The 24,364-nt window shown below is 34.8% G+C and overlaps 1 protein-coding gene across 1 annotated transcript in view; it reads left to right on the top strand.

The window, feature by feature from the left end:
- Positions 1 to 16,828: 16,828 nt before the first annotated feature.
- Positions 16,829 to 24,364, top strand: part of LOC141484654 (limbic system-associated membrane protein) — a 100,268-nt gene continuing 92,732 nt past the window's right edge. Inside the window, exon 1 of the mRNA XM_074179776.1 lies at positions 16,829 to 17,011. The gene's annotated coding sequence lies outside the window, so the exon portion shown is untranslated. The remainder of the gene's footprint in view (positions 17,012 to 24,364) is intronic.

Here is a 24,364-nt window from a genome sequence, read left to right as displayed (position 1 = left end):
ACTACCAAAAGCCACTTAGCCAGTAATTTATTTGGTTCACCCCATGGTTGTAAGGGGTGGAAAACGCAACCCCTAAAATATATTTCCAATGTAACTTTTTGTCTTATCATTTGTTTACCATTTAAAAATTTATTTCCGATAGCCAGTTTTATTCTTAACAAAAAATACAAACAGCAAACAATTATTTTACGAACAACTACAGAGATACATCGTCATGAGTGCGAACTAGATTTATTGTTATTTTGAAGTTAGTACCTGCATTAAACGATTAAAGGGTAATGAAAAACACTAATTTATTAATAACAAAACACACAACATGTAGAAATCATAGTAAATGTTCGATATGTCTACCTTCAGATATTACGTATGCGTCTAGACGTCGGCGCATTGAGCCACGTATTTGCTCAAATATTCCTGGAGTGTAAGAGTTGGAGGGTATAAGTGTTGTTCCTTTAAAATTCGAAATACCGTCATATGATTATATGTTTTTTCATAGTATATCAGGAACATTTTCATGAGAAGTTGGATGATATTCCGTCTGAATTTTATTAAAAATCGATTCCGGAGAAATTTCATAATTTTGTTTTTATTTGTTTCAAAAAGTTTTTCTTTGATTTTGGGGCAGTGGAAATCAATAATGCAAGAAAAAGGATATTGCAATCCCAGATCTGCATGACATCATGATATTCAGATAGCGAATACCTTGATATAACTGGAAATTGAGTTATCATGTGATGTACATATCTATATTTACACTCAATACGACGTCGCTGAGGAGCAGTCAGTTTCGAGCAAGATAGATGACTTCAATTTATTGTTAGGACCCCAGATAATTGCAAACTTTGTGACAGTTGACATGCAATGTGTATATACGCTGGGTAATGATATTCAAATGAAGCGTTTAATTACTTGACACCTCAATAAGATTAGAATGCAATTAATCTGATGTCTATCGTCATAATAGCTTTAGAACAGGTCTGTATTCTGCGTGAGGGTTGAAATTAGCCAAACAAAGCTCCAAGAATATTACTGGAGTTTTTTCCTAACACCAAACCGTTATTTTAACACCTCGACATCAACACCGATCATCTTCTTCTTGAAGATGCTTACTTGGTGATTGAACACATGTCGAGGTGTTAAAATGAGAAGGTTATCGTGTTGGTTGTAGTTCCTCTCGAAGATGATCACTTGGTGATTGAAACACGTGTCGAGGTGTTGAAATAACGATTTGATGTTGGAAAAAACTCCAGTAATATTTATTACTACACCAAAGGTTTCAAATAATGGATCAAAAGCTACAACAAATCTATAAATACCCTTGAAAATCTCTTTCAACAATGATGAGTTTATTATTATAATAGCAATTCAGTATCGGGAATAAAATATGAATCCAATGTAGTGGATAGTCTACTTTATCTTCTGAAAATGATGATTCGGAAAAACGCGCATAAAAAAAGTATTGCGCTTTTGGTATTTGGAAGCTGTACTCGTTCTGGTTTGATTTCATGCCGAAATACACAAATCTATCTGCCAATAGATAATAATATTCATTTCAGCTGGTGAATAGAAAAAACTAATATCTATAAATCTTCACTTGCTCCCAGATATTCTACACAGAGGAATTGTGCACGCTTCATTCCTGACAAAGTATGACGACAAAGTATCAATGAAAGAGGAACGGCTATATACCACTATTTCTTCGATGTTCCAGATTATAAACACGATTTTGATGTTTGGGTCTTCAAATCAGGTAGGTAGTATCTGTCTCAGCGTATGCTCACTGGTGGAGTTCCATATATACGAAAATCATGACTCCGTGATGCATTCAACATTGCTGATTCCCAATATATACGAAGCTGCATTTGCTATTCGAGTAATGTCACTTCATCAGGTGTCCAAATAGTCACCCAATAAATTAATCAACCAAACTGAAGTTGTTTCCCCTGACATCATTTTATTCAGTTTTGCGTCATTTATCTGATCAATATTGATAACTGTGTTGATTCGGCAGCAAATTCTAAATGGTTATTGTCACCTCAAGCCACACTATCCTGTAGATATTCGTTAAGATATAAAACGATGCATAGGCATCTGATTTTTTGCCATATGAATGGAAAAAAGACAGCTGTGCTGTCGTAGGAGAGACGAATATATCGATTTTGTAGTTTTCTTTAACATTTTTTGGGAAATTGGGTATACATTGATGACAAAAGTGTTGAAGCCTAAAAATCATCATTCGCGTTGAGTGATATTGAAATGACGTCGTCTATTGATCTTTTCCTCAATAAATGGTATGATGATCGCAACATATACATGAAAGTATTTCTGTTATTCAGATATATATAGATATGAAACTTTTTCCACAATTTTTTATATTGATAGTGATTAATTTTCTCTTCTTTTTAAATATACGTCTCGAACGAGTGGTTTTTCAACGAGAAAAAATATCTATGAATTAGATAATTTCTAATAGACAAAAAAATGTAGCAGAGAATTAACTTTTTATTACGAGTGAAGATTTGATCAAAGAAAGATCGTTCCGGTTGCGCAAAATCAAAAAATCAAAATTGAAAAACTAGTTCAGTTCCACCCATTTTATTTCAGTTATCGTCAGAAACAGCTTTGAGATTTTTCGCTTCCACCCAGTATAATTAGGATATTTCCATAATTGAGCCCCCAGTATAACTAGGATATTTCCATAATTGAGCTGGAATCGCAAACTCAACCCAAACAACTTGCTCAATCCATGTTTTTGCTAGAAGATCTGCATCAGAAAGGCCAGACATATTCATCAAATCTATTATGTTGAGTTTGATGGTCTCAGCTAGAGTGATGTTGTTACAATCTTCTTATATAAGCCCGGGATAATTACTTCAGACACATGCCGCTGAATAGACTGAGTTTCCAGGCCTACCGAATAATTGTATAAGGGATCTGACAAAGAAGTTAGAGAGTAAGAACGGTTTTTCACTAATGAAGAAGGCGTGTTGCGGAAGTTTCAGAAACTTTGGAGATTTTCTATTTCGTTTCTAATACTCAATCTAAAAAATTTGTAGGAACTTTCATTAGGATTAGGAGGTTATGTCCAATTCAGTTGGAAAATATTTGACCTTCCAGTATTCAAGCAAACTAAAAACAAATTTATGAATACACCGACTCTTTACTTGATTAAAATTTATAACTCCATTCATGATAATAATTATACAATTTCAACACTATACATTTTATTGAAGTCGCGTTCCCTTATACAGTGATTTTCTCATTTCAACTGTTACATTAAACAATTCTACAATGTCTTTCACATAATGTAGGGTAGTTACAAAACTCAATTCTGATGAGGAAGGTTTATCAAAAAAAAACAATAACTTTGCAATGCCACTTTTAGAAAAACATGTAATGTTGTATCGATGGTTGTTTCCTAGGAGGTGTCAAAAAAAATTCTTGATTTGATCATTGTCGTTTTGAAATTTTCCAAAGAGTTTTCTATATAAACTTCAATTTTTACAGAATTTCAAATTGGAACAGAAAACATTGTTGTTGATGAAACAGAAAATACATTAGGACAATATCACTTCCATAAAAGTAGATGATGGTAACATATAAAGCACCATTTCAAATGAAATTCACATGAATAAAACACTCGACTTCATAAAAATAAGTTCTATTAAAATTGCATTGATCAATTCAAACAACAAATTCGAAACCATAGCAAAAACTCGATTTTAGAAGCCACCTTTCTCATCAAACAGATACAGATACATCATTATCCCATCTACAAACTCCACAACTGTACTTATTCAACAAACTTCGTGAACAATATAAGACCAGTAGTATCGTCTTCAACAGCAATTCCATTGTATTTTTAAATTACTGATACCATTGAGAACTACACTCCATTCTCTTATTCGTTCAGTATGAAAGACATCCCCCATCTATTTCCGAATTGGTTTCGTTAGATTTCACAAATTAATTTTCAAGAATTCCCCGGAAGATTTCCACAAACTTATAGATGGAATGCTATTTGAAATTCACACAAAGACATCATTCCATTCTGATATCCATCTTCTATTATCAGAATTGTTTTGAAATCAATAACACAATATATAATAACAACAAAGGCCCTATCTGTCTAAAATTTTCGGGGACAACTTCGAAAAACTCTTCAGCAATATCCAAGTTTCCAAAAATGTACTCATTGGTATAGCTATAGCTATGTTGATGATATTATAGCCTGCTTTATACAAATACATCGATTTTTTCAATTGATCAACTATATTCACGGAAAGTTGAAATTTATGATAGAACGAGACACCAAAAACTTGATGAACATTTCAAACCTTATAATTACAAAAATTAATAACAAACATGATTTTGCAATCCACCACAAACCAAGCGATACATATACTAACAATAACCATTCTAATCACCCTCAGCAACATACAGTAGCAGTTTAATTTAACAAGATCTTCTGACTCATTAGTATCCCGATATTCACGAGGAATTTCACTAAATAATTAAATTTGATAAAATGAATTGCAGTGAACAACAACTTCATCTCAAACATCACTTTTCAAACAGGTCATTAACCAAGTATACCTCCATAACATACGCAGAAAATTTTTCAGATGAAATGAAAAGATCACTAAAAAACAATAACATAATGAATGATACTGGTAAATCCTGGGATAGACTGTTCAACCTGTCTTAAAGAAACAGGTCCCTCATTCTTGTTGAAAGATTGCTCGATTTCAGCCTATTTCCAAAGAGGAAAAAACCAAGAACCCAATATATTGCTTTGCTGACGACAGCACACTTTTTTCATAATCTCATTTGGATTCCAGAACGTCTGCGTCGGATAACCATCTTCACCGGCAGCAGGAGGTTGCATGTCTTGGTGACGATCTACAAGTAATTTCGAATAGAGGTGAAAGTAACCAGGTTCAATTCAATGCCACAAAAACCAAGACATCGGTTTTCTTCAAAAAGATAAATGTTTTCGAACCGCATATCATAATGTCAGGTTAGACAACTCCAACTTCTGCTTCAATAAGTTTGCTAGACGTTAAAATGGATATCAATATATCTTGACTCAATCATGTCGCTGACTTACAAAAGCCGCTTCACGAAAGTTTGAAACACTGTTCCGAACCAGAAAACTGTGCACACCTCAGCAAGTTTTAATGCTTCATAAGAGCTCAGATCAGACATTCTTTGGAGTATTGTTCTCATGTCTGGAGCATACCCTGAAGCTGCTGGATCCCATTCATGAAAGAGCCATCGGCTGATTGGGGACACAAACATCACTTGCAACCTTGATAATCTGGAACATCGAAGAGAGGTTGGAGATTTGTTTCTTTTCTATAGATACCTCCACGGGAAGTGTTCAAGTGACTTGGCACATTCGATTCCACCAAGAGCGGTACATATCAAAAATACGCGATGGAGTGTATTTGCTCGTTGTTTTGAGGTTCAACTCATTACACTTCGAACTTCACTGTTCAAGAACTCTTCCATTTGGAGAATGGAGTTCCTTTGCAATAAACTTCCTGAGAACGTTATTTCAAATGGATTTGATCTCCAGCGATTCAAATCCTATATGATTCACTACTTTCGCACAGGTACTGCTTTTAGAGCGTCTCAAGGATTTTCCTGTGGTGCTTGTGTTTTGTTCTTTGAAAAAAGTCATATGACCTCACGCAAAAGACAAAATGAACCTACTATACGCAGGAGTGGTCTATCGCCTACCGTGCACTTATAGAAAAGTATACATCAGAACCACCAAAAGATCCATGGGAACAAGGCTGAAGGAGCATGAGGGAAACAGCAGATTGTGTCAAACGAAAAAGTCGGCTGTGACAGAACACGCACCCAGCGAAAGAAACCACAGAATTCTATTTGAAAACATACAACTCATTGGCCCAACCAGGGATACCATTGCCGTCTGACAGAGATCCAATTGCAATAGAGATCCAATTTCAACAAAAAAGAAGAAGCGTTGTACCTCAATCGACTATGGAATCCCATTCTGAGAAGTTGAAGGATAGCAAACAGCATGACAGTAGGTAGAAAACCGTCAATGAACATTACCGACAAATTACCTAATGCATGTTCAGGAATTAGCACTCAGAACTACCTGACATAGCATAGATACGCGTTACAAAACCGTGATAGTCAGTCATTGGGAATTAATCCAGGACGTATAAATCACGCCAGCAAAACGCCAAGAAGAAATTAGAAAATCCGCGGCCCTCGAACTCGAATAATAGTGGCACTAACATGTGGATACTGCCCGAAATATTATATACATATTCCGAAAAAAGAATCTTCGAACATCAAAGGAACTTTTTACTGAAAAAAAAACAATTCGACCTGAGTTCGTCACCTTTCAAAGAACAAACACGATTTCTGGCGAGTTGGCTGTCTTTGTTCATTTTTCACTGCCTGAACCACAGTACATGCTGTTTTTGGCGAGTGCTTTGGCTTGGGATGTGGTGGTTGAGCAATCCAGCCATCGGATGCCTGCTTCCACGTAGCCCCGCTGGATACGGGGCTACGTGACAAAATCACTTGTGGTTCTATTATTCCCTAACTGAATCTCATCCCAACGATGACCTTATCCTGAGGTGTGTGTATCTGTACCGAGAGGATGAATGGCACTGAGCCTATCAGCTGTCTCTACGGAACCTTCGGGATATCGGGCGCCCTCTCGTCGTAGCATCGCCTTGTCACGGTAATGCGGGGCTCTGCCGTGACTGACCTTCTTTCCCTAGCTACCCGTGGGAATTTTATGAACAGAGTAAACTTAAAAATTATTTCTGACCAACTGACCTCCCTGTGAATTTAGCGGAGCGTGGGCTTCTCAACTCTCCAACTCCTGATCCTATAACTGAACCTAAATAAAAAGATGGTGCAGCAGAAAACGACTGAGTCGTCTTCTTAAGAGCGGGGTACCATATGAAAATCTCATGAAATCAATAAACACAAACATTTTAATTTTCTTTCGAACGAACAAAAAGAAGTTACTCATTCACCATTATTATTGTTTTGTTAAAATGTCAAGGATTAACATATTTATACATTACCTGTTTTCCTAGAATTACTATTGCATTGTGAATGTTTTTTCAAAATTTACCTGTTTGATATTTTATACTGTTTTTTTGGGTTTACAACCTTCCACAATCTGAGAAAGTGAAAGATAAATCAATAGAGAATCTGCTGAAGAGTGGTAAAATTAGAAATATCACAGTTTTAGGCGAAATTTCCATAATAAATACAGGTTTAAAAAATTAAAATAGCAACCACTTAAGAAAGCTAAGTATCAATATTCATGAATTTCACTAGTTCGGACTTCCATTGTCTACTATATAAAATGATTTGAAATCTCTGAAACAAGTAAAAAAGAATAATTAAAAAAGAATAGTTGAAAATAACAATTATATTAAGCGACAATAAACCTGAAATGAAATGATAGTGAAATAACCTACAAGTAAAAATATAATAATTGAATAAATAAAAATTAAAGGAATGAAAAAAGAAAATAACAAAAAATAAAAAGGTGTGCATTTACCGGATACCCTGTGAGTGCGGAAAATCCTATATTGGTGAAACTAAGAGGCCTTTGAATGTTCGCATTGCCGAGCACAAGAAGCACACACAGCGAGGAGAAACCAGCAAATCAGGAATAGCAGACCATGTTTGGACCCATCAACACAACATCGAGTGGTCCCAAGCTGAGATCTTGCACAGAGAGGAACATTGGTTCAGGAGAAAATTTAAGGAAGCCGCAAACATGTTGTCCAACAACGTAATCAGCCAGGCCAGCGTAGATATACGAAACATATGGAAACCCATCATCAAACGAAAAATGACCAAATCCCGCCAAAACGGTCATCTCTCACGGAATCATTGAAGCGGAAAATGGAAAGTAGAGAAAGTGAAAGTATTTCAACGACCTATAAAATAGTCATCTCTCGGAGGAATCAGTCCAGTCATCACCCGAAGACGATTGTAGATACCAACAATCGAAACGTCGTGAACTAACGTGACTTAGAATCTCTACACCTTTTTATTTTTTGTTATTTTCTTTTTTCATTCCTTCAATTTTTAATTATTCAATTATTATATTTTTACTTGTAGGTTATTTCACTATCATTTCATTTCAGGTTTGTTGTTGCTTAATATAATTGTTATTTTCAACCATTCTTTTTTAATTATTTTTTTTACTTGTTTCAGGGATTTCAAATCATTTTATATAGTAGACAATGGAAGTCCGAACTAGTGAAATTCATCACGAAACATTGTCAAACACCTTCAAACAAACGTATCAATATTCAATTCTTTCACTTGATATTTTTCAATTTGTTAGCAAAATTTATGAATTCGGCAAATTACTGACTAACTGGAGATTCCAGTAGTTTACATCACGCAATAACTTTTCGGGGTGAACTTTTCTGTTGGCCCTTTTTGCCGTCTCTACTTCAGCAGATCCTCTATCCATTCATCTTTTAATTTTTCAGATTATGGAAGGTTATGAACACAAAAAAAACATAAAATGTTGAGTCCTCAACAACATATATATCGCTTGAATCATCTAATTATGTGAAAATTGTTAGATCATCATGGATAATAAAAAAAAATTATCACATTCACTCTGAACGATGAATAGTAAACTTCACTAACTATATTTTTTTTTTAAGGAAACTGAGTTGTTTACTGGATGTTACCACAATGGATTTCCATATAAAAATGTTTATGGAAACACAATTTCCTTGATAGGAATGTAGATTATGAAATACTGTTCATTGTTAAGAAACAGAATTAATTATTGAGCATGATGAATGAAGCGTCATGAATGAGGGTATTGTGTAGATATGTTCGCGATATGATGTATTTCCACCTATTACCTAATGGAATGACTAAAAACTCCGCTCCATCAAAAATGATTGAAGACTGCATTTAACGGGGCACGTGGACCTCTAATGTGTCCATAAATAGTATTTTATGAAGTAAACATCAAGAATTGTAGGTTGGATATCTAATAAATCGCAGTTTGATAATTATATATCTTTTGACGTCTCTAGTAGATTTTTAGAGATGGTTAGTATTACGCTTTGCTCTTTTCAATGGTGAACAATGTAATTTCATGGGTATAATCACGTGTTGGCTAATCAGTAACCCACCGATCCATCTTGATACTACCGTGACTATTCGTAGATAACTAGATTGAACAAGATAATTATCAACACATTTTTTCAAATTCACAACGATTCAATATTTCGAATGAACAACAATATGGTTTTCGGAAATGGATACAACCGGCAACCTTCTCACACATGTTTGTTCGAATGTGGTTGCCAATATCTCTTGGTGAATGTTGCAGGTTCCAACATCCATTATACGAAAAGATTTGGAATCTATGAAAGAAAACGTAAAACTGACAAAATGACACTACCTAAAAATCAAACTTCACTCGATCTTTGATTTTGAGTATCTTGAATTGTGAAACAAACACGATTTTGCGACTCTGCTTATTATTTTGAAAAAGAGTTGATTTTGTTATTCTTCCCGAAAAGTTATTCACTTCGAACTTCTAAGTAATAACCGACTCATTGCGTACACTGGAGGCAATAACGAAGCTAAATCCAGAAAACCCCATCATAGTTCACATCAAACATAAGCTCCACTCAATCATCGAGAAACGTAAACATATCCACTTCATGTAGGTTCCATCACATGTTGGTATAGCAGGCAACGAAGGGGCCAACTAGCTGGCAAAGGATCTTATTACTAAGCCACTTACAGGTATTGAAAAAAGAATAGCCCACCCTGACCTGGAACCGTTTTACAAACAAATCCTCACTAACGCATGGCAACAGCAATGAAATGGCTCCAACTCAAAGTTATCAACAACCAAACCATTGGTCTAACCCAGGAAATCACTTCCAAAAACGAGAAAATTGCATGTTATTGTGTCACGTCTAGGGCCTACTAGCCTCACTCATGGTAATAACCCTCCAACATGTTAAGTTCGTGACTGTGCCATAAGTATCAAACATATTTCATCTTGCTACAACGAGAGAGTTGAGTACGACATCCCCCCTTCAATTGAAGCAGCGTTAGGACAAAATTTTAACCTTGAAAAACTAATTGCCTTTGTAAGACATATAAAGCTACTGCACCGTATATGAAAATTCATTGTAAGAAATCAACACTGTTGCGAAATTTGAATTGTCGCTGATGACCCTCGAGGTTGATGCGACATTAAATTAATATAATTGAAATAAAAATCGAACTGATACTTCTCTATGAGATTTATCTTTGACAAAGTTTCGAACTGATCTAAGTGAATGTTTGTTATTTTTTCAAAGTTTCTCAGAGGAAAGCATTCTTGTGGGTTATGCACAACAGTGGTATTTGAACATATTATTCAGGCTCACACGATCTTTTTTTGAATATTTTCATCTCATTTATCAGTCGTATGTTCACGATACTGAAAAAATACTTTCAAGGTGGAACTCTATCACCATATATTATACGGGCAGTTGAACTTTTATGACCCCACGTAATTCAACCTTTACGAGAACCTTTACACGATCCAATAAATCACTTCTGCTATTGAGTTTCTAACTATAGACGACGCTGGTTATTATTATAGGTTAGAAGTACACATTTCATCAAATATGACTAAATGCGTTTTAAATCATTCCGCTTCAAAATAGAGTTTTTTCAAGTATTTACCAAGCGTATTGAATATTGAATACCTCGAGAGTGTTATATTTTATATAAAAATTTCAAATGTCAGTGCATCGTGATTTTTTCACCAACGGCGTATCAATATAAAGTTATCAATAGATGAAATGATCTATTCGGATTCGGTCAAACAAGTACTTCCAGAAATCCTTAGAATTATTGCTGTTATGATATTGATTGATTATGACGATATTTTTTAAATATACCTTCCACATGGTCGAATATTATATTGATGAAAATCTTGTTTTCTAACATCACTTCTCGAGCGGATTGTAGTTTCAATGATGAAGTGTGAAAAAATATCCAGTTTCATCTTGTGATACACTGTTTGAAACCTTTGGTGCAGTAATGAATACTACTGGAGTTCATTCTCAACATCAAAATGTTATTTTCAATACTTCGACACGTGTTTGAATAACCGAGTGATCATCTTCAAGAGGAATGTTGAACTAAATCGCATACAATATTGTTCTTATTCATACCTCTGCTAAGTACCTGCGTTTTAATTGTTTCAAATCAATTTCTGACCCCTAATTAACTATGACGCAATTATTATGTTCACTCGGTATACAAATTTATTTTAGCTAACTGCATCCCAAAATCATAAAATGGTTAATACACATGAACATTCAACCCACCGCTGCCTTTTTCCTGCTCGTCCCTTATTCAAATTTTCGCACTACACTTCTCGATTTCCGTTCGATCATTATACGCTTCTTTAGTCCTACGTTAGAAAGAAAGACTATGTTAAATCGCGCTAACCACCTGTGTTTCAGAATATTTAAAAAATATTTAAAGATTCAACCCAGAAAAACTATCTTTCGAAACAAAATACCGCCCTTGACCGACCATCGAGAGAACCCTTCAAACTCCAAGTTTTTTTAACCTTCCCCAAAGTTCAAACAGACGTACTTCCAGAAAATGTTCGGCACCACTCTGAGACCGCTGCCTCGCGCAAAGAGCTCACCGAATTCTCTGTCCCCTCTGCCTTTCAGAAAAGCCAGGAAGAAATCAATGGTGCCTCGTCCCCCCGTTTCTCGAACCGTTTATCGTAACCAGAAAACCTGTTTCACTGAAATGACAAAACTCACGATTTCAAGGCTGGGAAATTGATGTGCTCATATCTATATCCTGGACGGTTTTCAGCTACGTGACAAATATATCTAACTCTGCAACTTTCTAAAATACGCCGATGAATTTTGTTTATATAAACACGCTCTCGGTGATGTTACATTGTATGAGACATAGAACCGGCGTTGAAAAAAATTATAAAGTAGAGAAATCAGTATCTTCCCGAAGAGACATACATAGCTTTTGCTGGGTATTACAACGTATTCATTGTAGGTTCAAAGACACTGAAATAAATATCGTGAATACAGTAGCTAGTTCTGACGTTAACACACAGAGATGTCTTTACTCTTTCTCTGTTGGTTACTTTTTGAAAAACCAAAATGTTCACCAGCTGATTTCAGGGACTTCCTCTCCGATCACGACAGAGGACGGTTGTGCCTATAACGACCGTTCTCAAAGATGTCACGTGGATGTTGTGGTCGGAGTGGAGTCTAAAAGTGAGTTTTTTTTTTCGAATCAAGTCAAGTTTGGATGAATTTTGAAGTTAAAGACATTTTGAGAGAACTGGCGGCTCCCTACGCCTGTAACCAGGCTGAATGTCAATGGATTCAAAGAGGTCATCAGTGCGATAATCAATGTGTTATTTGTGAAAGTCATATTGAGAGGACTGGCGACCCTCTATTGAAAAAAATTAGTGTTTTCATGTGAGAAAAAGTGAATCAGAAACCTTAGGGTGGTATCATCGCCTTGAGTGAGCTTCTGCTCACTATGGACTTCTCCTAGTCCGGCCAAATGCGCTCGACTGAGCATCAGCGGCCATAAAAATCAAAGAAGAATAATATGCTATCTTCAGGGTGTTAGTTTTTCGTAACGGTTTGCAGGAGCATTGTAAAAATTTACTCCCATCATTTCTCCCTAACGCGCAAAAAGGAATACAACTTCAAAAAATCTTCACTTTTTCTCCGCCCCTTTGGCATTGTCGCCTCAAAATTTTTTACAGTATTACGGAAAACGTATTCAGATTCCAATAGCACTGCTGCTTTTGTCAGATAACAGAAACGAGAAATCCCAGAATATAATATTTATTCCTATCCCACCAACAATTATATTACATTAGTGTATGATACAATATTGTATTAGGTACTTTCACAAGTGATCCAGGCTCATTTATCTGAACATAAGTGATCTCCTACAAGAGCTAGAACATAATTGTAGTTAGGGAGCTATATAACGTATCCTAAAAACACCTCATTGTGTGATTTTCACTGGACAGTTTTACAAAAACGCAACACGTGTTTCGCCATACAATTGCTTCCTCGGGCGTGTCTTAAGACAAGCCATTGTATGACGAAATATGTGTTGCGTTTTTGTAAAACTGTCCAGTGAAAATCACACAATAGAGTGTTTTTAGAATACGTTAGTTATGGATTTTCATCAAGTATATTTCATATAACTCCCTATATGATTCCATCATATAGGGAGCTATATGAAATCATAAATATCGACCCGATTGAGTCTGAGCACTAGTAGTGAAAGGTTAAAAAAACAAAGGAGTATTATTCAAGGCAAACAATAGTGTCACAGTGAAATTTACCAATCATGAAATGAACTGTCAATCCATTATTCACCCAAATTGAGGTCGTTTGAATAGTATAAATTTTGTATCCGTCTCATTCTACAAACTACCACATTCATAATATTTTTTCACGGTACTTGTCGCGTCATTTCTATGAAGAAACCGCAATTCGTGAAGTAATATTTTATTGAAAGCGCTCAAAACGGCATACATAGCTGTTATTCATTCATGAATATTTAAACATGAATAAACTCCACATCAATTCGTGAAACTACATTGGCCAATATCATACATACGTAACGATCATTGCGGGGTGTTCAATTGGAGCTGACCTGGTCACGCAAAGGACCACGTGGGTGAAAATACGATGCTTGGGGTTAATATTTATATCCGTTCATTCATGACCTCGGTTCATTCCAAAAGTGTTCGGGACAATAACTTCATGCAAAAATCTGTGAAATGTTCGAATCCTTTCGATATTCTATGAGACCTCCAATCACATTCCATAATTAAGATACCAATTAAGAGTACCAAAACAGAATATTAGTTAATTTCTATCGATAAAGATATTAATTTCATTTCGAATTTTCACTCATTTTATTCTTTGCCAGAACATTGTGGAAACCTTATTCTCCTGGGTGGTTCCACCGGCATCAGTCAGATTCTTGGTCGTGTTCCTACAAATGTCATGAATGGAATGTCAGTGTAGCTTCTATCACCTTGTTGTTTAACTTCAGAACACGATACTAACGATTGTCAGGAAGAAAATAGTCAGACAGAATAGAAGTGCACAGTTAATTTTCGTTTTTGAAGCTAAACAAAACCCAATGCAGACTCCTCATACTAGATCTATAAATAAACATAAATAAATCTTTACCAATTCCTGATGCCCTGTAGACAAATCCCATCTGATTTGAAAATTTTCCAGTACATCTTGAAGTTTATGGGAAAGGAAGTTTTTGGCTTTCTACTACTCCATCTTGATACATAAAAAGAAGGATGAGGGAATCTTCCAAAGAAAGGAAGGAAGTAACTCTATACATGGATGTGTAGTTCATGCAAAGAAGTAACTTTCAGACACAAACTGAAAGAAAGTCCTTTTAAAACAGCTACTTTCATATAATATATATATATATATATATATATATATATATATATATATATATATATATATATATATATATATATATATATATATATATATATAATCTTGAAGTTCTCTTCAGATGGGCGGCTTTGCTTGAGACAATCAATATTGGATTTTTTCATTGAGAAATTATTGCTGGAGTAATTTCCGAAAGCACTGCCTATCTATAATATTTATTTATCTGGACGAACTCTTTAAACCTAGATTGAAATTCTGAAAATTTGCTAATACTTCAAATCAGATTTCAATTCCAGCCGGTTATTTTGCTACGACCTTTGAGTGGTTTATATATTGGAAAAGCCAGTATTGGGAATTAAATTCACGAAATGCTTTATAGCGAATTTTGTGAATTATTCTTGTTGTTCTCTTGTAATTATCTCAAGATTGAATTTTTCAGGCTCACGTTCTTCAACCAAGTGATTGACATAATTCGTTTTCTCAGCTCACTGAATAATTTCAACAGAAAATAGACATATTTTATACCTAGCTTTCGGCTTCTATGCTTTTCTGAGCACGCTACATCACTGAATGTATCATTGCCTATACCTAGTTCTGGGAAGTCTCTGAAAGAGTATACCAACAAATTAATAATAATCACGTTTTGACCCAAACTAGCAAATTTTCAGCCAAATTCACACTTATGTTTCTATCTAATATTCTATTGTCTGGATGAATTTAACAAATTTGCAGTTATTAGTTAAAGTAAATAAATGCATGCACTTTCAGGTAGCCTGATTTTGTTCTTCATTTCCTCAGAAGAACTTCATATACTTGAAATGGATGACATACGTGATTTGGAATAATTTCAAATGGTTGATCTTAAGGATGAAAAAAGTTGAATTCAATGTTTCTTTGGAAATATTGACAGTGTTTCTTGGTAGATGTTACAAGTTTCGACTACAATTGTCTGGTAGTACCATTATCTGTATGAAGCTGCAAGTAGCTTCATCGAACCAGAACCTGTCTTTGTCATCGCTTTAGTCTTTGCCAAACAAAGATTGAACACCTGGGTGGCAAGAAGATTTATGAACTTCTGGCAGAATCTTCCAGGCTCTCTTCAAGGTGTTTATTCACCTTTCGAAGCTTGATACCAAACAGTTGTTGGACTACACTAGGGATGAACTACAATATCTAACAAGCCTTCTTACAAGTCACTGTCATTTGAATCATCATATGCAAAGACTCAGACTGTCGAAAGAGAGTGTGTTGCCTCTGTTCGGAAAATAATGGAATAGCAGAGCACATACTTTGTGCTTGCCCCGCTGGGAACCGAATCAGATATTTAGAGTTCAGCAAAACCATACTCTTATCATCTGACTTGAAAGACAACTCACCATATAAACCGATCGGCTTCGTTAAGAAGCCGGGTTTATTTGGTCGAGTGTGAATAGTGTGAACCACAATGAATCCTTGCGGGTTCCGGTGGAGGGTCGAATAGACCCACTCACTTTGGACTCAACCTAACCCAACCATTGTCTGAAAAGATGTTAACAGATTTAAAATTTACAGAAGAATAAATACAATGAAAATTTATCACCAAACCTACCGAATCTGATATTAAAATGGGTCAGTTAAAAATTCAAATATTCAAGAATGTTAATTTGTGAACCAACCAAATTATTATGACCTGAAATGGAAGTGAAATAATGAATGGTTGTTTATAATAGGTGAAATTTCAAGCATATGTAACAAACATACATAGACTGAAAGTGAAATGAATTTTTTGAGATGTATTACGGAAAATACAAAATATCAAAAATAAAGAAGGTTCAATCCGAGTTACTTCACGACGTTCCGATGTTTAGAATCGCACGAAAAACATCATAGTCTGCAGTTTTATTTGAGACCAGGAACAATAGACCAGTCAACAGTTTCAAAATAACTGAAAGGAAAACGGTCACTGTAGAACCACAGAAACTGTGGTATATGGAACGTGTCTTCCTTGATTGAAAAGTAAGAATCTAAACAAATACTGTACTTTACTGAGTCCGGAAATTGTGGAAAGCTCGGTCTATGGGTAGTTTCTGTAGTATCCAACACGGTATTAGAAAACGAGCGATACACATCAACAATTTAGTATAATGCCAGATTTGCACCATCTTGTAGTGCACCCAATGAAATATTTCACATCCAAGAAACGAAATCTCATCAACACCAGTCCGTTCCTTGGCCGTCTTTCTGCAAATTTCATAATTCCTGCGAAATGCAGCAGGACCAGCGCTGCGCACGCGCTCTCTCCTCGGCTCCAACGAGTATCCGAAGAGGAAAACTTCAGTGTGGTTTTCAACGCGCGGGAAGTTCAGCGATTCCATAAATTTCAGTTCGGCCGCTTGATTGGTGTGTGCTTTGGCAGCAAATTGAGAAAATAACGTGTTTAAAGTCTCGGTCAGAGTAAGGTTTCGGACGTTTTGTTGGACGTTGAAGTCGTGTGGTGTGGGTGTTTCATTCGAACTGGTTGGCGATCCGAGGTAATTATCGGTAATGAAGTTTTGTGGTGATATATACAGGGTGTTCAAAATTCGGAAATTATTTCTGGACAAAGTATACATTTTCGTAATTATTTTCGGGGATGACTGAATTTTGTTATGAACAGGGCTATTTTTTAAATATGTTCAGAATCTAGTTCATCTCTTTTTCGCATTTATATCGAAACTTCTGTTGTTATTTTCGTTGTCATGAAAATTATCATTCATACCGGAGTTTCATGTCTTCAAATTGTATTTCAATATTATTACATTTCTATAGCACTCCATATCATTTCAAAAATCAAAAAGTATTACCACCTTACTGTATTTTGTTTTGAATTTTCAATGATTTTTGAATCTGTTTATACAACCTCCACCTTTTTCACTTTTTTATTGAGAGGACGAATTTCTAGAGATAAGTTCCATCATATGAATAGTAATAATATCGACGAATATGCGTATTATAGTAGATACAAACATTAATTTTTCCTGAACCAAGTAGATTCCTCATTCAGTCATAAATCCATATACAGGGTGGTCTACCTTCGAGTGACGATGTCATCAGTGGTATGTTCAAATGGAACATTCTTATTGTTATTTTCAATTTCCGGAGCTATAATTTTGATCAGATTCAAAAAATGTAACAGAAGTTCCGTCAAAACCCATTCGGATAAATGAAAAATACGTCAACCATAGGATTCACAGGGACACATTTTGACATATTCACATTTGATGTTACTTCCCCTATCGCATCCCAGAGCATGTTACCAATTTTTCTCAAATGGATGATCCTATATTGTTTCGCATTATCAGATGCTCCATGATGAACAGATTTCAACAAAGTATAAAACATATGATCTGAAGCTAACTGGTCTGAATCGAGAGCTACAAATTATTTGAGTTGGAAACGAGCCACCCTGAATAACTTTTGAAACAATGATTTTCTGGAAAAATAAAAAAACATCCCAACAAAAATATACAGGTTGACACATTTTGATATATTCATATTTAATTTAACTTTTCCTATGGCACCCCCAGAGCATGTCCCCATTTTTTTTAATAGATCAATTGTTTTGCATCATCAGATGTTTCATGATGAACAGATTTCAACAAAGTAAAATAAATTATGGTCTGAAGCTCATAGTTTGGAAGCTAAAAATTTATGAGAGTTGAAAACGATCGACCCTGAATGAACTTCTGTACAATCTGTTACCTCTGTTTCATAGGTGTTTTTGTGAAGTATACTTCAAAAAAGTCTTATTCTGCCTAGTTGAGTTTGAATTTGATATTCTCTTCATTTGGTATTTGTCTCATTCTACATTAACGATTACCTACCAGGTGAAGTTACAATTGGTGTTTTTGTTTTTGTAAATTCTTGAGAAGCAATAGTTTATAAATATGCTTCGAGAACGGATTGGAATTGTGAGTTTGTACTACCAGGATGGAAATAGTACTAGAGCTGCTGTCCGTATGTTCAATGATAATAATCGAGGAAGAAATATACGACATGAATACTTTTCGGAACTATTGAAAATATTTATGGAAACTGGATCTGTTAACAATAAAAAGCATAACCGTTCAAGAGTTGTCAACGATGGAGCTATTTGTTCTGCAATTTTAGGGCACGTTGGACTAACAGAAAATTCGCAATTTCTCACTAAGTTATCTCAAGAATCAGGAATCAGTTATAAAAATGTTTTCAGGATCCTTCATAAGTACAAATTTCATCCATATAATATTAGAGTAGTTCATGGATTGAACGAAGATGATTTCGATAGACGTATCGAGTTCTGTGGAAGTCTCACTGAATGGATCATGTTGCATCAGAATTTCTTGTATACAATTTGCTTTTCGGATAAATGGACGTTTAGATTGAATGTAGAGGTGAACTGGCAAAATTGTCGATATTGTCCTTATACGGATCCTCATTTATACCGTCAAGTTCATACCCAACGACCACAAAAACTGAATGTTTTGGCAAATTATCGATGATAATTTGACTAGTGATAAATATTTGGATTTGTTGGAGAATCGAATAATACCGTACATCAATACGACCATTGAGGAGGATATACATTTATTAGAAAACGAAATAGTGTTTCAGCAGGATGGTGCACCTCCCCATTATGCAGCTCCAGTGCGACAATTCCTGGATGATCATTTTCCTGGTCGCTGGATTGGCAGAAGAGGTCCTTCATAATGGCCACCGAAGAGGTCCTACAGAATGGCCAATAAGATCTATGGATCTCGCTTCTGTAGATTTTTTCAGTGGGGTAATTTGAAGTCTGAAGTTTAGGATATTTAATCAATATTGGAAGATTTGAGAGAGAATACCATGTGAGAGCGACAATGGAAGCTCGTCTGTATCATTGTATGGAAGTTGGTGGAAACATTTACTATACTATAGTACCACTATATACGTTTACTATAGAAAATTTTGTTCTTCCCACTATACAGTCATCATATTTTGATTCAAGGAAAAAAATCGTTTTTTCAAATTTATTGCTTCCATAATTGTCTCTAGAACGAATATTCCAAAATGTGGGCTCCTGTATAATTGTTGACCTGATTTTTTATTTTTTCTGTGAATCATTGTACCAGAGGTTATTCAGGCTGGCTCGTTTTAAATGGAATGCACTATATATAAAAATTGATTTCAATAAAAATCATCAAATCTAATCACGTCGATGGATATTTATTTGAGGTTTGCTGGGTGGAGTTCATATTCTGAATAACTTCATGAAAATGGTCTCATTGGTTGAAATGCGATAATCAAGTGGGCCATTTAACTGTTTTCCTTCTTCTTATTCAGCGATATGGAAAGATTTAGTACATACATTCACGCAAAACTACAGCGGAATATGAGAGTACGTCATCCTTTCTGGAAATAGATTCTGCATTTTAAGATTTGAGAAACTACCAGGTGGCCCAGAAATCAATATATTCTATTAGAAATCCAGATACGATGTTTTTGTCTAGTTTCTATGGAAAAATGAATTTACTTCGCGCACACTACTAGCCCGAACATACACCTTTTGTCGTGAATATTACTGAAGTTCAATCACCAAACCGTTATTTTTTACACATCGATACGTATTTCAATCACCAAGTGATAATCTTCAAGAGGAAGATTAAAATAGTTTAATCTTCCTCTTGAAGATGATTACTTGGTGACTGAAACACGTATCGAAGTGTTAAAAATAACGGAATGATATTGTGATTAAACTCCAGTAATATTCATTACTATACCATATCCTCAATCCGGCAGAAGCAGAGTTGATTCTCTGGAATTGCGGAGACTGGCTCCTGAATGACTGAGAAGTAACTTGTCCAATAGAATGCAGTATAGTCAAAGTCAAAATATGCTTTATTGTCTGAAGATTCATATCTTGGTTAAAATAATTAAATAAAAAACAAACAAACAAAATTACACGTATAAGCTAATGCTACTTAGTCATATAAAACTATAAAATAATAGTTGTGGAATTAGCCGCGGTGCTAGTGCGCCCGACTCACGATCGGAAGGCCGTGGGTTCGATTTTCGCCTCGACCAGATTTTTTTCTCGAGAGAATTTATCTGGTTGAAGCTAGGATGATTCTTCAACCGTGTTGGGAATCACACGTTTAAAGGTAAGACCTCGTTATTCCTTAGCTCGCACAAGTTTCTCAACTTCTGAGAGTTGTCGTTCGTATGGGGGCGACAGCTGATTAACGTTGAAACAGATTTTAAACAGATTTTTAAACAGATATACAATTTCAAGTAGATACTGAATATATGTATATGTAACAAAATAGGACATAAAAAGTTTGTATTTACTTAGCACAATACAACACTATAGGAAAATAGCCAGTGATAATATATTTTGAAAATTTCCAATATCGATTACATGAACTGTATTGAGAGTCAGACACAAGTCAATCAATCAATCAATCATTCTTTATTGTTCAAGAAATCCTTATTGACAAAGCTAGTAAAACTTTATGAAGTCAACAATGTTGAAGTTTTTGAAAAATATTAACATTATAATATACAGTGAATGAATAGATTTAAACAGTTTCAAAAATGTATATATACATAAATAGACATAAATATATAAACCATTACAGATGATAAATAAATAAATCATTACAGATATGTAAACATCTGAAATACTAAGAGTTAAAATACATCATCATGATATTCTTTTAAGTCATAGTAGGCTTTCTGCAGAAGTACTCCTTCAATTGAATTGAAGGGGTTATATTTTTAGGAGTGATTAATTTTTGGGAAAGAAAGTTTTTGGCTTTCTACTACTCCATCTGATACATCAGTTTGTGTCTGAAAGTTACTTCTTTGCATGATCTACACATTTTTGTATAGAGTTACTTATTTTCAAATTGATTACTTCCTTCCTTTTTTTGGAAGATTCTCTCATCCTTTTTTTTGTATCAGATGGAGTAGTAGAAAGCCAAAAACTTTCTTTCCCAAAAATTAATCACTCCTAAAAATATAACCCCTTCAATTCAAATAAGATTCCTCTTGGCTGGGATTAAATCAAATAGGTGAATGAATGTCATTACTATGTCATCGATGACATAAGCAGATCAAGCTTATTCCGTGACATTCAAAATCGTAATTCATGAATGAAGTGTGTGTATTTTCTATAATGTTATCCAATTTGGTACTGAAGAGCCTTAGGGCAAGTGTATCAAGGCGAAACATCGGTGTATACCAGTGAGGGTGACAGTGTTCCATGTGAGTACAATTTATTACCATTCATTCAAAGTAGAACTCATATGAATGATATCTGATTCTTATTCTACAACAAATGTTATACAAACTGAGTAGAGAAAAGTATCTTCTGTATAATTCAGTGTTCATATAGAAGTATTTGTTTCGAAATAATTTTTGTTCTTTCGTGTAATTCAATGTTTATATGAAAGTAGCTGTTTCAGGAGGACTTTCTTTCAGTTTGTGTCTGAAAGTATGATCTACACATCCATGTATAGAGTTACTTATTTTCAAATTGATCACTTCCTTCCTTTCTTTGGAAGATTCTGTCGTCCTTTTTTTTTTTGTTCTCCTTTAACTAATTTTCTGAATTTTTTAAAATTTGCTATTGCCCTATAGCATAATGAAAGGTGGTTATATATTTTCTTGCTCTCATATATCTGAGAAAACTTCGTAAATGCTGATTTTGGGATTGGCAAGAGTAAATTCCGACTTCTTCTCGTGTGGTAACGTCTGTCATTATTTACTGCTGAGTTGGAGTATTTTTTGTGAATTAAGCAAACGGTTTCTAAAAGGAATAAACAAGGTACACTAAGAATTTTCTGACTGATGAAAAGTGGTTTGTAGTGGTCTTGTGATTTTGCCCTACATACGTATCTGACATCCCTTTTTTGTAGAACGAATACTGAATTTAGTAGTTGCTGACTATAAAAGCCCCAAAAAGCAATTCCATATCTCAAGTGCGACTCTGCCAAGGAAAAATACACGGTTCTAGCTGAAACAACTGGAACTGCATAGCAACCAGATGCTATTTTTTTGCATAAATTTGTTATATGCTCATAAAATTTTCATTCATCATCTATAAATACCCCTATAAATTTTGTGTGAGTTTTGTTAACTATAGCGTGATTTTCTAAAAGTAGGTCGTCAAAATTGAGTTTGAAGCAAACTATGTTCGTTTTATTTTTGTTGAAACATAGGGAGTTTGAATCGCACCACTGTTTAACCCTATAGAGATCCAGGGTTATGATGTCTCTGAGATTATCTTCATTTGACCCACGCCAAAGGATCATGGTGTCATCCGCAAAGAATGTGAACTTTCCTTCAATGTCGATAGCTACCAGATCATTCAGATAAAGCAGAAAGAGGATAGGACCCAGAAAAGAACCTTGTGGTACACCTGTTGAATCATTCTCAATATGCGATATATTTCCTTGGAGTTTCATTAACTGCTTCCAGCCTGTTAGATAACTGTAAAGTCAGTTATATGACAATCCTCTAAAGAGTCTAAAGTCATATCACTGAAGTTTAAATAATAGTGTTTCATGGTTCAGGAAGTCGAACGTTTTTGAGAAATCACAGAATACTGCCCCACTATATACATCTTCCAAAAAAGAGAAGATTGCAATGCCTGTGTTTTTATGGCTCATATACTGTAATAGGCAGGTCTCGAAGGATTATTTGATATGAAATTTGTCATCACGATAATTGAAAAATTCCTGGAAAAAAGTAGGGAAAGTTACGACAACATCTTCAGACTACTTCAATTGGAAAATTTTTGGAAATATCTTCAACTGAACAAAATATGGAAAATATCTTGTAAAGTGAGAGTAAACTGTTGAAATATCAGCGGCAAACATTGAATTGTTCAGAAATTGTAATAAATAATCGTCTACAATGAAATGAGTAGTACATAGTTAAAAAAAAATAGGGCCAATAATTCTTAAATTCAGATACCAGAAAAGTATTTTGATATATCACTACTCTAGCATATCTATTTTGTACATCCTTTTGTATACATTTTTGTATGAATGTCAATGTTTTTTTATCAGTATTTTGTTCATTCAACCTTCCAAAATCTAAATAACTGAATCAAAGAAACTGCTGAAGTGTACTAAAGGCCAAACTGAAATTTTCTGATTGATTTGGCACTTACTTGATGAAGATCAATAGTAATATCATAAACTGAATCTTTGATCTTCAAGAACATCATTTTTGAAAAATATCACGGCATTTTCCGCTATAACACAGTAGCTTTTTTGTAGTGAACTCACTACCATCATTTGCTATAATCCAATCTACCTGAATGAGATAGTGTGGTAAATTAATGAATTAACTGTCTTGAACAAATTTATTTCCAACAATATTTCAATTATCACAAACTAATTTATTCATTACAACACTTAGCAACTAGCGCTTAATTTATTTCCAGTATTCGAATTTCTTGTTTAGCCTCTCGATTCAGAGGTTGCAATTGAGTGGTCTCTTCAGTTACCCGAATCGAGTCCTTCAGATTTTTTCTTGAGAACATAAATAAAACGGAGAGTTTCGTACTCCTCTCGTTACTGAGAGAGCTTGGAGTATAGATGTACGACGGTAGTTTGAAGATAACATTCATCATTATATGGAGGTTGTCAAACATTTTCAATAACCATTATGTGGACTCAAGTTCAGTAATGATGTCTGAAGAAGATATTGCACAGTGAAACATGTGTTTTGGTTCAATAAAACGTTCAACAAAAATTTCAAAATGAAGTGAATGAAAAATGAGTAACTCCATCTCGTTGACGTTTTCTATTTTCACCAGCATGTATTCATATGAGAGAATACAGCATATCAAATCCTTATTCTTTTGTCGATTCTTT

The sequence above is a fragment of the Leptinotarsa decemlineata genome, unplaced genomic scaffold (assembly GCF_025532065.1).
Source record: "Leptinotarsa decemlineata unplaced genomic scaffold, Ldec_3_MD MMD2_tig00026282_RagTag_RagTag, whole genome shotgun sequence".
Lineage (NCBI taxonomy): Eukaryota > Metazoa > Arthropoda > Insecta > Coleoptera > Chrysomelidae > Leptinotarsa > Leptinotarsa decemlineata.
Note: the sequence above shows the minus strand (reverse complement) of the source record. Positions and strands in the feature narration are given on the sequence as shown.